The sequence below is a fragment of the Leopardus geoffroyi genome, chromosome A1, assembly GCF_018350155.1.
Source record: "Leopardus geoffroyi isolate Oge1 chromosome A1, O.geoffroyi_Oge1_pat1.0, whole genome shotgun sequence".
NCBI classification, from domain to species: Eukaryota; Metazoa; Chordata; class Mammalia; order Carnivora; family Felidae; genus Leopardus; species Leopardus geoffroyi.
Genome location: NC_059326.1, coordinates 35,532,984 through 35,546,763, shown reverse-complemented (window position 1 = coordinate 35,546,763; position 13,780 = coordinate 35,532,984). Strand labels below are relative to the sequence as shown.

The following is a 13,780-nucleotide window of genomic DNA, read 5'->3' as shown; positions in this document are numbered from 1 at the left end:
AGATGAACTGCTGTGAGCTGCTTGGACTCCAGCTCACTGCACTGTAGTCAAAAAATGTGTTCCCAATCGGACAGCAGAGTAATCATAAGACATGCATAGTGTGTTCTTTTTCTCAGGGATCCCAGCTGCACACTGCTGTGGTCCAATGCCTGAACACAGTTGTCTCATATGTTTGTCCCAGTGTTATGCTTGTTTATGATGGGAGTGCTACCTTTGCTACCAGTTACTCCAGCATTGTCAGAAATCACCTTTGCACAATATTAATGAAAAAGCTCTTGTATATTTATTTGACATAATATTTTTAATCATACTGATCATGCATCGTACGTGATCATATATCACTCATTTGCATACATGACCAACAAAATGTAAGTGACATTGGATACAGTATTCCTAAAATTTCAAGTTCTTTTGAATTACTTTAATTCAGGTTGTTGGTAGTTGTATTTTTCCATGCAATAGTGTTCTTTATGCCATTGAGAGCACTGGTGATGCAGCATTCCTCAAAAGACTGATCTATTGATTCTGTGATTCTCTTCCAAGTTGCTGTCACTTTTGAATTTTGATGTTGGTACTTTTAAGGAGTGTAAATATGCAGGCAGTGTCACTGTGTTATGACTGCCACCTGGTCCCCTGTAATTATTAGATGTCACCGACAGTACGAAGGCATCCAGATTTCAAAGATATTAAAATGAAAAAAAAAGTGCATATTAGAATCAGTGTTGTCCACCATTTGATGTTTAAACTATATGCATCTTAATAGTGAGAAAAGTAGAAGCCAGCTATTAAAAACATAAAAATAATTGTCTTATATCATTGGGAGTATATTTAGCATAACTCTAGAATTGATCACCAGTCTTTACTGTTGCAACAAACACTTATTCCACTGCTAATTTTTATTAGTGCAGCCAAATAGAGAGTAAAAGTGAATTTTGAATGTTAATGGGGAAAAAAAATATGTAGAAGAAAAAAAAATATCTACATACGGGAATCTGTCTCCTGACAAGAAGTCAGGAAAAACGAGTTCTAAACTTGTATATTAATAGCTAACGTGTGTTGCCACTGTTCAGTGAGCTTTCAGTAAAAGCTTCCTTAACAACCTGCATTTAAACGACTACTTGGCTTTCTGCATTCTGTCTGTAAAGCACACTGCCACACTGATGGTACATCAACAGTTCCAGGGTACCCTCCGTCTCCAGGAAGCTGATCACCATTGCTCCCTCAAGTTGAGGTGTACATTATCAAGAGTCAGTGGTGTATGGAACCACATCTGACTCTAACAGTTGCACCTGTTAATGCACTTGCATATTTTCATTAAATACAACACAATTCAATGAAATAAGAATCTCAATTGACGAAAGGTTATTTAAAAAAAATTTTTTTTTTCAACGTTTTATTTATTTTTGGGACAGAGAGAGACAGAGCATGAACGGGGGAGGGGCAGAGAGAGAGGGAGACACAGAATCGGAAACAGGCTCCAGGCTCTGAGCCATCAGCCCAGAGCCTGATGCGGGGCTCAAACTCACGGACTGCGAGATTGTGACCTGGCTGAAGTCAGACGCTTAACCGACTGCGCCACCCAGGCGCCCCGAAAGGTTATTTTTTAAAAAAAACAAAGTTAAATGCACTGGAAGGATTCAATCAATATGATGTGTTTTTAAAAAGGCTGTTGAGTTAGGTATAGGTGAGATGACCAGTACAAATTTGGAAACTGTAAAAATCTAGAAGAACCCTGTGCTTAGATTGACTCATAAATATCTTTAAAATTTTTGCTCTCCTTTAAAGGAATGAAAGCTTTATGGATGACTAGAAACCCAATCAGAGGGTCCATACTCAAAGAAAAGACCTTGGTCCTACATGGAAGATGAGTAAATGAATACACATACACATATAGTATATATAATATATAATAATAAAATATACAACATATTAAAATATAAAAAATATATTATATTTACAAAAATATTCATAAAATATGATTTTTATTAATATAATATATATTAGGTTTGGATTCATAGATTAAATATATACATACACATACAAATATGAGGTTAAATACATAATTTAGTGTTTATATTTATAGTGAATCACTGCTTATACTGACATTTTGATACACTTGTCTTTATTGCATTGAATAAGAGGGCTTCTACCCTATTATCATGTTAGTTTTACGGATGAAGAGATTGAAACCAAAACCAAGAACGTGATTTAGTCACATGACCACCAAGTGATGAAGCTAGGATGCCCACCAAGCAGTACAATTCCCGAGCCCTTCACCCTCAATCTTAACAGCCTCCCACAGACTTGCTACGTATACTTAGAAAATAAGTCCGCTTCTCCAAATTTGATTTTTTTCACCTGTAAAATAAGGGAGTTTTATCAGATATCTCAGGTCCCTTCTATGATATAATTCTAAAAAATTAATTTCTATGACATAAGTCTCTGCCACGTAAGTATGGCTCGGATGCTTATGTTCTTCATGAGTATTTTTACCAGCTAGGCCCCTATAAAGTGCAGGTGAGGAAAAACACCTTTAGTCTTTATTTGAGTTATCACTACCCCATACTGATAACAGCATGGCTAAATTGAAACAATCCTACTAAGAGATTCTGAGCTTTTCTTTGACGCTTTTTCACTTATTCCAAGTTTCAAAATCTCTTTTTAATAGCTCAAAAGTCAGGACAGTGATGGGGTAAATGAACTGGAGTCATACCAATGATGAGTTTGAAATATGAATCTCTGAGGTAGAAAAAATGACTCCCACCCAGGATGGCCAGTATTAATCTTTGGCCTCTCCTTAGGATTTTTCTCATCCTAAAGCTTGCTTTAAAATTTCCCTTGTCAGATGTCCTATTCAAGTTTTTGGTACTTAAATTCAAATATCCTTTTTGAGTAATGGTCACACGCTGTTCCTTTTGTGGCCTTATTAATCTTTCCTGGCTTTGAATAATGAATGTCCTTTGGTAGATGTCTAAGACCACAGTCTGGTAGCACAGCACTTGTTACTGAACCTTCCAAAAATTTCCCTGTGTTGGTCAATATGTATTAGGTACTCCCATTCACTTTAATCATAACTAAAAAATTCACCATTATTTGTTTAACTTCTGAAAAGATTTAACATTGTCAGTCACTACTGGGCAGCACATGAAGATGAGAATTTTACATAGAACTGAATGTTTGGAATCCTAAGTGTCCTTATAAGTAAAATTGAACTAAACATGTATATAAAATAAATGCTGTTGATTAGTATAGAATATCATTAAAAATGTATATAACACTACATAATAAAACAGATATCACCAGGAAAGTACAATTTTGCAGTGTAGAAAAAATTCTATTTTCACATAATTTATCATTTGATTTAGGTCAGAGAATTTTCTAATTAATTCTCAATCAATTTTTGGCAAAGTGTGTTGCTTCTACTTCCAGAAGATAAAATGCATAGCAAGAATAAGCTACTTCTGAATTTTTTTTCATGTTCTTGTATTCTATTACCTTAGCCCTGCATTTATCTCTAGGTGTTCATGTACAATGATCTAAATGAAATTTTTGAGATGAATATTAGTTTCTCACAACATACCAACATCTGTTCCCAGTCGAGGTAATAGGGTTATGGTCAACGGGATACAAACAACTCATGGAAACATTCATGTTGAGAAAGAACCTTCTGGGAAAATTGAAAGATAGATTGTCGTTTCCTAGGTGAGTGCCTTCCATTTGAGGCTGGGGAAGAAATGCTACTGGAAGGCAACACAGATTAGGGCTGATAGGAAGATAAATCTCAGGCACAATCTCAGATCAGCCACCCACAGAGCTTTGTTTATTTTTAGAATGGATTGTTTAGATATGGTGTTCCTTATGTGGAAAAATGCAGTAAGTGAAATGACAGAGGGAAAAGGGTGACTATTCCCAGATAAGCCTGAAAAATTTATTAACCATTGTTTATCTTAAACATTTCACTAGGGGAGTGTAAGTGTAACATAGACTTAATATCAGGATGGGGACTGAGTCAACTAAACAAGCATATATCAGAATTTTTATGTTTAAATAAATTTTTTAGGGTTTTTTTTTCTTTTTTTTTTTTTAAGAAGACTTTGTTTTGATCCATGGGAAAGTCATAGGTTTGAGGAACAAAGAGAACCATATTGGATAAGTTACTAGCAAAGGGAACTAAAATAATGATATACCATCTTACCTTTTTATGTTTATTAAGTTTGCTTAATTCTATTTTCAAGTGGTTTTGTGTCCAATGGCATATTGCTTATCATTTTCAACGTAAAACCCAAGTAAGGGTGAGGCAGTGTATTCCCTGATGCTGTGGTCTCAGACACATTGTTTTCTTCTGTCCTGAGATAAACACCATCGGAATGTTTGCTGCATCACTTTTCCCCAAACTCCTCACTTTCTGACAGAGATCACAAACTATGCCAGAGGATATTGTAAGTCCTGCTTTCCCTCCTTATCCGTGGGGGATACGTTCGAAGACCTCCAGCCTGAAACCGCCGATAGTACTCAATCCTATATGTACTATGTTTTTTCCTATACATACCTCTGATAATGTTTAATTTACAAATTAGGCACGTAAGAGATTAACAACAATAACTAATAAGAAAACAGAACAATCATAAAAATTACTGTAATAAAAGCCATGTGAATATGGCCTCTCGATCAAAATATCTTACTGTACTGTACTCACCCTTCTTGTGATGATGTGAAATGACAAAAATGCCTACGTGATGAGATGAAGCGAGGGGAATGACACAGGCACTGTGACCGACATAGCATTACACTACTATTGACCTTCTGACGCTATGTAAAGGGAGGATCATCTGCTTCCGGGTCAAGGTCCTCGCGGGGGAACTGAAACCTCTGATGAGGGTAACTGCTGTACTTGCTCACATCCTAGTGAGTTTCCTTTGTCACACAGCTCTTCCAACAGTGTGACTGGCTCAATTTCCTCTTCATGTGAAAGAAAAAAATGTTTAGTCTATACTCCTTGGAGCATGCAAGGCCTCTGGAAATATTTTTGAATAAGCACTGTTTTTTTCTCTGATGACGTTTTCCCCTTTAGCTCTTTGTCATTCTAGGAGATGGATATCCCAGGAGCTTGGCTTTGAGGCTCTTCCTTCCCAGAATGCAAACAATGCCACCCACTTCAGGTAATCCTAGCCGGGATAACTACTGTTTTCTCAGGGAAAGTTCCTTGGCCACTTCTTTAAGATCAACCAATCCAGGCACTGCTGAGAATTTCTCCTCAAGTTTAAACATATACAAGTCTGTAGAAAATAAACCCTCCTTCCTTCTGCCTTTAGTTATTTCTGTCTCTACCTATCCTAAATGAAAATAATCCATAGGTTCTGAGACAGCACCTCCTGATCTGTTCACCTTTGCATTCCTCTCTCTCTGCCTCAGACCAGAAAGCCCCTTCTGAAACTGGGATTGTCCTTCATCGGAAACCTCAAAAGTAAACTCTACAAAGGAAATGTGTATGTGTGTGTGTGCATGTTCAGGGATGGAAAGAGAATAATACCTTGTAAGAATTTCATACAATAAACTGTTAATTAGAAAATTTCAGAGTTCACTTAGGTCCTAGGGGAAGTACATGGACAAAAGCGGGCCCAAAATAGATGGATTCTTCTAGGACCTAAATTATTCTTAAGGTTTTATCAAATGGCTTTATCCTTTAATTATATGAACAGTTTTTGAACATGGGGTAAATCCTGAGAGGCACCACTTAGTTCATTGTAGTAGTAATTTCAAAAATGGCACCCGGGTGACTTGACAGATTTTATGCCATTTTTAAAAGTGCCAAGTTTATACTCAGGCACAGGAAAAATCTGGAATGTTATCTGCATATACCTTAAACAGCTACTTCTTCTCAAAGACACCACAATTACCAATGCACTACAAAACCAGGGTTTCCGAAGGTGTTGTCAATGCCTTTTCACTGAGCTCTCAGGAGCAGTGACCTTGGTTCACCTTAAAACTATTATGCCTTTGCTCTGTGTTTTACAAGGGTCTCACCTCTACTATGCTATTTCACTGCCAGGCTCTTATCTCAGTGGAGAGAGTCAGTGCCAGTGCCCCACTAACATTTCAGGAGGGTAAAGGAAAGAACTGTCAGCTCAGGTCAGAGGTGTCAGGATTCAGAGACCTTAACACCAGGCTCAAGGCCTGAAATCTGGTTTGAACAAGACAAGTCAAGACGAAATGGTCCAGTGTAGCAATGCTTTTGCTTCCCAAGTCACTGTTATTCAAAAAGCCATTTAGGGAACACATTGGCATAACGTGGAACAGGAGGCTGTTGAGTTGAAGGACAAAGTATAGAGAAGGTAACTTGCATTTACAGAATTGTTGGCATGAGTTTAAACAAAGATTTTGAGTTCTAATCCTACCCTCAAAGCTTTCTTATTCCTTACAATTTTGTTTCCCCATTTATTGTAACACCCTCTTTATGGGTACATGATGAGAAATAACAGAAATGCATTTACAGTTATTTTTTGTTTTGAAACCAAAACATTGGCATTTAAATGTGAAATAAGAGTTTCGCGTTTCATAATTTATTTTTCTCCATCTAAGGTTGGAGATGTTGGAGAATGAAAGTATGAACCCATTGAAGATCTTACAGAATCACGTTCTCTGTTCAGCCTGGGTAGTAAGAAGAAGCATTCCAGAATGCTCAACAGATACCCAGTAGAACTGTTCATGCTTCAAAGTCTGTAACACCTAGCTAGTGATTAAATGCCTAAAAAATAAATAAATAAATAAATAAATAACAAGAGGGGCGCCTGGGTGGCGTAGTGGGTTGAGTGTCCAACTTGGGCTCAAGTCATGATCTCGTGGCTCTGTGCATTTGATCCCCACCTCAGGCTCTCTACTATCAGTAAGGAGCTCACTTCAGATCCTCTGCCCCCCTCTCTTTCTGCCCCTCTTCCAAAAATAAACATTTTTTTTTAAAAGTGTAACTAAAAAGAATGTCAATTATAGCAGATATTTTATTCCTTTACATCGTATGTTCAGAGAAGATCTTTAGATCAGTAGATTTCTAGAGAGAATGAACTGTGTACTTAACTGCATGGAAATGAAACACACGCAGAATCAGAGTTCAGCCCTCAGTATAAATGATGCATCATATATTCTTCATACATTCTTTCCCCGACTCCCATTAGTTAATTATACACAATAACTGTGTTTTGGAGATTTGATTTTCTTCCCTCCACCCCAAATAAAAAAGAGAGCACACATTTTGTAGAGTTATTAGCGTGCTTATAATCTTTCTGCACTTCTATTTATGGGGTTTTGGGTTAGAGGACAGCCTCCATCCGAGTCCCTGTGGCCAAGAGCTTGATGATGAAATCTCAGAGGGAACCTGTTTTTGTCTGGGGCTTTGTCACAGGGCCATAGTCTAGGTATTCATGGTATCTAAATATCATTTGTTCATACCGACTAGACCTGTTTTCTTCCCTGGGAAAACAGACAGCTATTGTTTAGGATGATATTTGAGTATTAGGCTTAGAATTGAGCAGGATAATTCTTTTTTTTTTTTTAATTTTTCTTAACATTTATTTATTTTTGAGAGTCAGAGCAGGAGTTGGGGAGGGGCGGGGAGCGGGGGAGAGACACAGAATCCAAAGCATTCTCCAGGCTCTGAGCTGTCAGCACAGAGCGCAGGCGGGGCTTGAACTCACAGATCATGAGGTCATGACCTGTACCGAGGTCGGCCACTTAACTGACTGAGCTGCCCAGGCGCCCCTAGCAGGATAATTGTTTATTGCCTAAGACTTGTCCTGCCTTCCAGAACATTTAGCAGCACCCCTGACCACTCTCCTGTAGATACCAGCAGCATTTCTCCGCCGCTGCTCCCAGTTGTAGCTATCAAAAATATCTCCAGACATTGCCAAATATCTTAGGGGGTGCAGAATCACTCCCTGCCCCACCCCTCGATCCTTCACCCGAAAACCAATAGGTTTAAAGGACTATTTCACAACATCCTGATGTTAGTGTTACGGAACCTGGCCTGGATCACCTGGCGGAAGAACCAAAAGGCACCTGGGATGGGAAGGCAGGAGGGCGAGCTCAGAGATCACTCTCCAGAGATCTGAATCCCCGGCGGGCGCAAGCAGAGGCAACAATTTATAGTCTGTTACTTCCGCATTCCGCATTAGTAGTAATTTGGCGGGCTTGGCAAGCGGGATAGGAACAAGAACCCGGAAGGGGAGTTTTTAGTCGGGGACTGGAAATTCCCTATCAGTCCTGTCAGCCATCTTATAAGATTTTTCCCTACCATTAGTATATTTGGGTTTTCAGTCTCATTGGAGTTAACACATAGTAACAGTGTATTGCATATATAATTTGCAAAATGCTTTTCACTTAGAGCAGTATATTCAGTCTCCCAACAGCTCAAGACACATTTGTTGACCTTTTCAGACTGAGAGACTTGCTGGGGGCAGGTAAGTGACAAACTCTTGAAGTGACAGTTGACAACTTTAAGGTGGGATTTCTGGGGCACTCATTTTGGCTTTGGCCCCCAGTTCCTGTGGTTCAGTTTGTCTAACGAAACTGTGCACTGGATTGCCTCTCTTATGCTAGTGCTGGAAGGGATCTTAGAGCTTTTCTGGTCCATCTTCCATTTTAGGAGAAAATTGAGTTGTAGAGGAAGGAATTAGGTGACTTGTCCAGATAACGAATGTGGTAAAGTCAGGACTTAAAGCCAAGCCCTGAACTTCCTAACCAGTGTTCTTTACATTAGGTACTGCTCGGTCAATAGTACAGAAATAAATGAAGAAACAAAGATACAAATAAATACATTTCAGGGTGTGTGTGTGTGTGTGTGTGTGTGTGTGTGTGCACGCTTTTGTGCTGATGAGGGTAGAGCTACTGGCTGTGTTATCCAGCGTTCAAAATGGTTGTGGTTGATCTCTGCCACTATTATTAGGCATCATATTTCTTCCTTGGAATGAATATCAGAGGGGGGCGGGTGGGAAGGTGATGGGAGAAGGGGAGCCCTTTAGGGAAAGACTAATTATTGTGCTTAGGAAGACAGCCTTTCTAGTAAACCTCTTTCCACACCCCAACTCCCTAACCCCTTTCCTTATTGTCTTTGAGAAATTGTCAAATCCTATAAACTCAAGGGGTGTGGTGAAGGTGCCGGATTGTTTGCCAGGCTGGGCTGTCTGAAAATCGGAATGCTCTATGCTAATAGCACTCTTGTCATGCACACTGATCCTTTGTTTCCGTGCCCCCAAAGTCTTTGCTATGCAAATCAAACCACAGGGGCACTTTAACATGTAAATCACATAATCTCCCTCACGTGGGATGAATTGACAGGATTTTAAGCTCCTTGACTGTTGGGAAGCAATGAACGGTATTTATTTAACTGGCGTTATTGCACTGGGCACATCTCCTACACTGGGCTTTACTCGGTGGTGCCACCATGCCAGGGGAAAACTGGTGTGATTATTAACATTGTTGTCAGAGGAACCAAAGGGTCTCAAACCTCAGAATTCTGACCCCCCTCCCCAGGAGGAAAATAAGACACTCCTCAGAAACGGTGCTCAATTCTGTGTCCCCCTTGAGAACGGGTTTTTCTTCTTTGATTAGTGAATGAACACTGAATTTTCCTGGGAATGGCTGTTTCCAGCCTGTTTCACAGGTAAAAGAGCCAAGGAGAGTTATAGGGACATTTCAGGCCCCTCAGCTGGGAGAGAGTCCAGGCGGAGGTAGGAAGCCAAACCTGCCTGGAGGCTCGGGAAGGCCTTGAATTCATGAGCTGCCTGCTGCAGACTTGACCTCTCGTTTGGGGCTAAGTCACTTACAAGCCTCTTGCCAGTTTCCTCCCCAGTAAAACAGGGATAATGCTAGGGATAGAAGGAGCGGTGACCAGATCCTGCTTGTAATGACAGCTGAGCTGCCTGGACAAGATGTGCTTGTTCCAGAAATGAAGTGTGATTCCATTAAAATGTGTGATCTGTGGAAACAGCCTACCTTGTTTTGGAGTGTGTGATACTGGATTTATTTGTTGGAAACAAATTGATGAGAACAGTATTTTGCCCTCCAGCGTCAGTTTGCACTAGGCACAGTTAAAAGGCAACTTCTGCTTTTAATGGTGTAATGCTCTCCCTATGTGTGTTTGAAGGGTTTGACAATTGTAACATGCTCATTGCAGCCATTACCTGTGTGGCCGGCCCCACCTGGGCACTGTTCCAAGACTTCTTTTGAGCTTTTGGAACTCAATATACATTTTCTCTTACAAACAATGGCTGTAAGACTTCTTGGATGGTGGACAAAAATCGATCGGACCCAAATGTAGCTGAAATACTGTGCATTTGCAATTAAAACCTAGCAAGAAAAATTAGAGGCTAGTATTAGAAATTCCCTTTCTTTAAAAAGAAACCCACATAATCTAGTTAAACCTATCAAAGCACTGCGTTAAGTTTTGCAAACTGAACATCACAAGACCCTTGGCCTAAGACCTGCCTTAGATACTTTTGGAGGCGTGGAAACAGGAGTCTGTTGGAACAGTCCCCTAACGCACCACCAGAATTTAGGAAGGGCTGCTCCTCACATTTTTGGAGAGGGTATGGTGAATGCTGTGTGGCACCATCCATGCCCCCCTTCTAGTCCAAGTCACTCGTTCCCCAGATTCTGGGGGTGTCACTGCTGAAGTCTTACAGTTGAGCCCTCCCAGGGATTGCCCTCTGCCTGTGGAGCTGCATTCCCTAAGGTCATGACCCTCTCCTGGAGCAGCCATCACCCAATAGCATGTCAATTTCAGTCTAAAGCTCTGCCTCCCTGCCTTAATATGGGAAAACTCTGAAGGGTCAGGCCAGCTCAGAGCTCCCTGTAGGTTCTGCCTCTTTAGCAATTCAATACCCGTTCAGCTTCTTCCTCTACCCTAAACCTGTCTGCTTTGCTTCCTTGCACACATCGGTGGAAGGGCTGATAACTCATCAAAAGGAAAGAGGAGACCCTGTAAGGATATTAGCAGAATGAATACAGCATTAGAAATGATAATAGCTATTCTGGCAGGGTATGCATTTAATATCATTTCTATGTGAAATAGATCCAATGACTTGGCCAAAGCAACCACAGATCCTTACACAAAGACTGGTAAAGAATCTGGGTGAGTTGGTCCTTCCCACCTGCACTGTCTGATTTTCCTCCAGAGTTTCAGATGGGTTGAATGACACAGCTCTATCTGTGAAGCAATTGGGGAGTCTCCTTGCTTTCTCACGAAGATTCTCTTGATGAGTTCCAAGCCTGATATTTCTGAATAGGATATTCCAAGATTATTGATCACAGAAACATCTTTTTTCCAAATGACTTCTCGCTGTCCGCTGCAATCAGTAATGGTGCCAGGTTAGGGTGGGGGTTTTCCCACCTTGTCAACCTGAGGTTGGAGTCAGCATTATTCATTCTGTAGCTCTAGTGTTCAGTTTTATCACTCTGAGCTTTTCCTTGTGCCCCAGATGCACACCACAAGAAATGGACAGTAAGAAAAGTATTGTAAAGATTTCTGAGAGCTAGCCATCTTCCCCAAATACTGAGACTAAGGTCCGTCCGTCCAGCAAACAGTGGACTCCCAAAAGCTGTTGAGTTTATAGTGCTATGGGAGGACTTTGGAGGCGGGTCAAGGCTCCTGAAGTCAAAGTGTAACTATCTGGCATGCTTGGGTGGCTGGAAGGATACACCTAAGAAACTGGCTGTCAGGGTCCATCAACTCTTGTTTTCAAAGTCTGTTTTCCTGAAGACCAAATGTGATGCAATGCTATTATGGGAGTTCACAAAACAATTTGAAGGCCAAAAAAAAGGAGAATTTGACCTGACATGCTTGGCAGACCCCTGAACAAAACATTATTTCATGCTCTGATGTTTAGCTATTGTTTTCCGGAAGGATGAAAAATGTAAAACGGTAGTGGTAATACTCATCCAAGGATCAGCAGCTTGCAGAAGGTGCAGGAATACACAGAATTGTTCTGGAGGCCAGACTGGATGGTTTAAACTTGATCTTCACAAATCCAGCACTGTGTTGGCTGGTCTGCAAGGGCTCAGTTTTAGGCGGCAACCTGAACGTAAACCTGAATTTTAGGGCAGAGATATATGGATTGCTTTAGAGAAAGGCTCTTTTACCATGTCAATAACAGATCATTAAAAAAACTCTCTGATTTGGAACCGTGGGCACACTGTGATGGTAAGATGAGGATTATAATATCCTCAGAAAAGGCCTAAACCCATCATTTATTAAACAAATGTCACTGCAGGCTAACCATGTAGTGCTGAGCAAATGTTTGAAAAACTGCAAAAATGGAAATTTCGTTCGAGATAATTTGCAAATTACATAAAACAAGTGATTCCAGTTATTATTAAATTTTAATATCTTAGGAATATTATAGCATCTTATGGATATCAGGATAAAATCCAAACTTCTGATGAAAGTTTATGAAAAAGACCTATTGTGACTCTGCCCCTGCTAGTCTTTTCATGTCCTGTGCCCTTCCCACTTTATAGTCCACTCAGTGTGCACCCGCTCTTCTTTTTCCCCCCGGAAACCATCTCCACTCAATACCTTCCCCCAGCCACCTCTCCCTTTGACTAGCTAACTCTTACTCATCCTTTAGAACTCATAGTAAATTTTGTTTTCTCTTAGCGGGGGCTTCTATGAACTCCTGAGATTGGGTTAGATCCTCCTATAACGCTCTGTGTTATTAGTCTGCTTGGGCTGCCATAACAAAACACCACAGACTCCGGCTTAAAGAACAGAAATTTATTTTCTCACAGTTATGGAGCCTGGAAGTGTCAAAATAAAGGTCTGCAGCCTTGGTTTCCAGTGATCTCTCTTACTGGCTTGTAGACAGCTGCCTTCTTGCTGTGTGCCCACATGGTAAAAAGAGAGTGTGAGCTCTCCCAGTTATGTCACTTCATATAAGGACACTAATCCTATCAGATTAAGGCTCTACTCTTTTGACCTCATTTGGTCTTAATCACTTTCATAAAGGTCCTATCCCTGAATATAGTCACATTTGGGGTTGAGGCCTCACATGTGAATTTGGGAGAGACACAAACATTCAGTCCGTAATGCCCATTATATTTCTTATTCAGAGCGCCACTCACATTATAGTTTGTATTTCTGGGAAAATGTAAATGCCCACTGACATAGAAAACCATGTGCCCTCTAAATAGTGCACTCATCATACTGTATTGCAATAGATGGCTGACTTGTCTGTATCCTTCACTAGAACTTAAGCTTTAGGCAGGCAGGATGATGCTTATCCTTTTTATGGCTGTCTTCCTAGTACTGATCAAAGAGCTTCATAAATATAGACAGTTGATGAACATTTACTGAGTAAAGGGCCTTAATAACAAACACAACAGAATCACACCTGTTTGCAACATTCGATTCATTTACTTGGGGGCAGTTTATTTAATTGGATCATGGGTTCTGGTGCAAAGTCTTTAGCTACGCCCTTTTGTCCTATTGTTTTCCTTAAATAGATGTCTTTATCAGTTGCACTTTCTCTAAAATGTACTTTAACTACCTTCCTTCCTACAAGTTATTTCCTTTCAGATGTTATCTTCCTCCACCAGCTTTGTGCCTCACAGGTTCCAACTATCTTGACTTTTAATCCTGACTTTTCCAGATATTTCTGTGAAAGTTTTTATAGGTAGAAAGAGACCCATAGAGGTTGAGACTTCTCCAAGCCATTTGGTAATGCAGAGACAGTGCTAAAACTGGAAGCTGGGAGAGTTTTGAACATTGCAAGACAGAAGTATTCTCAATCCT

At 40.2% G+C, this 13,780-nt stretch overlaps 2 long non-coding RNA genes across 7 annotated transcripts in view; one reads left to right on the top strand and one right to left on the bottom strand.

The window, feature by feature from the left end:
* Positions 1-278: 278 nt before the first annotated feature.
* On the bottom strand, positions 279-4,800 carry LOC123610393. The gene is made up of 2 exons (XR_006718213.1): positions 4,697-4,800; positions 279-633 (listed from the first exon to the last, which is right to left on the bottom strand). It is a non-coding gene; the product is annotated as an uncharacterized LOC123610393 (long non-coding RNA).
* Positions 4,801-8,085: 3,285 nt separating this feature from the next.
* LOC123598296 overlaps positions 8,086-13,780 on the top strand; it is a 157,107-nt gene continuing 151,412 nt past the window's right edge. For 4 of the 6 annotated variants that reach the window (XR_006712535.1, XR_006712528.1, XR_006712537.1 and 1 more), the window contains exon 1: positions 8,086-8,450. This is a non-coding gene — a long non-coding RNA (uncharacterized LOC123598296). The remainder of the gene's footprint in view (positions 8,451-13,780) is intronic. The other 2 variants (XR_006712532.1, XR_006712536.1) reach the window with 2 other exon arrangements.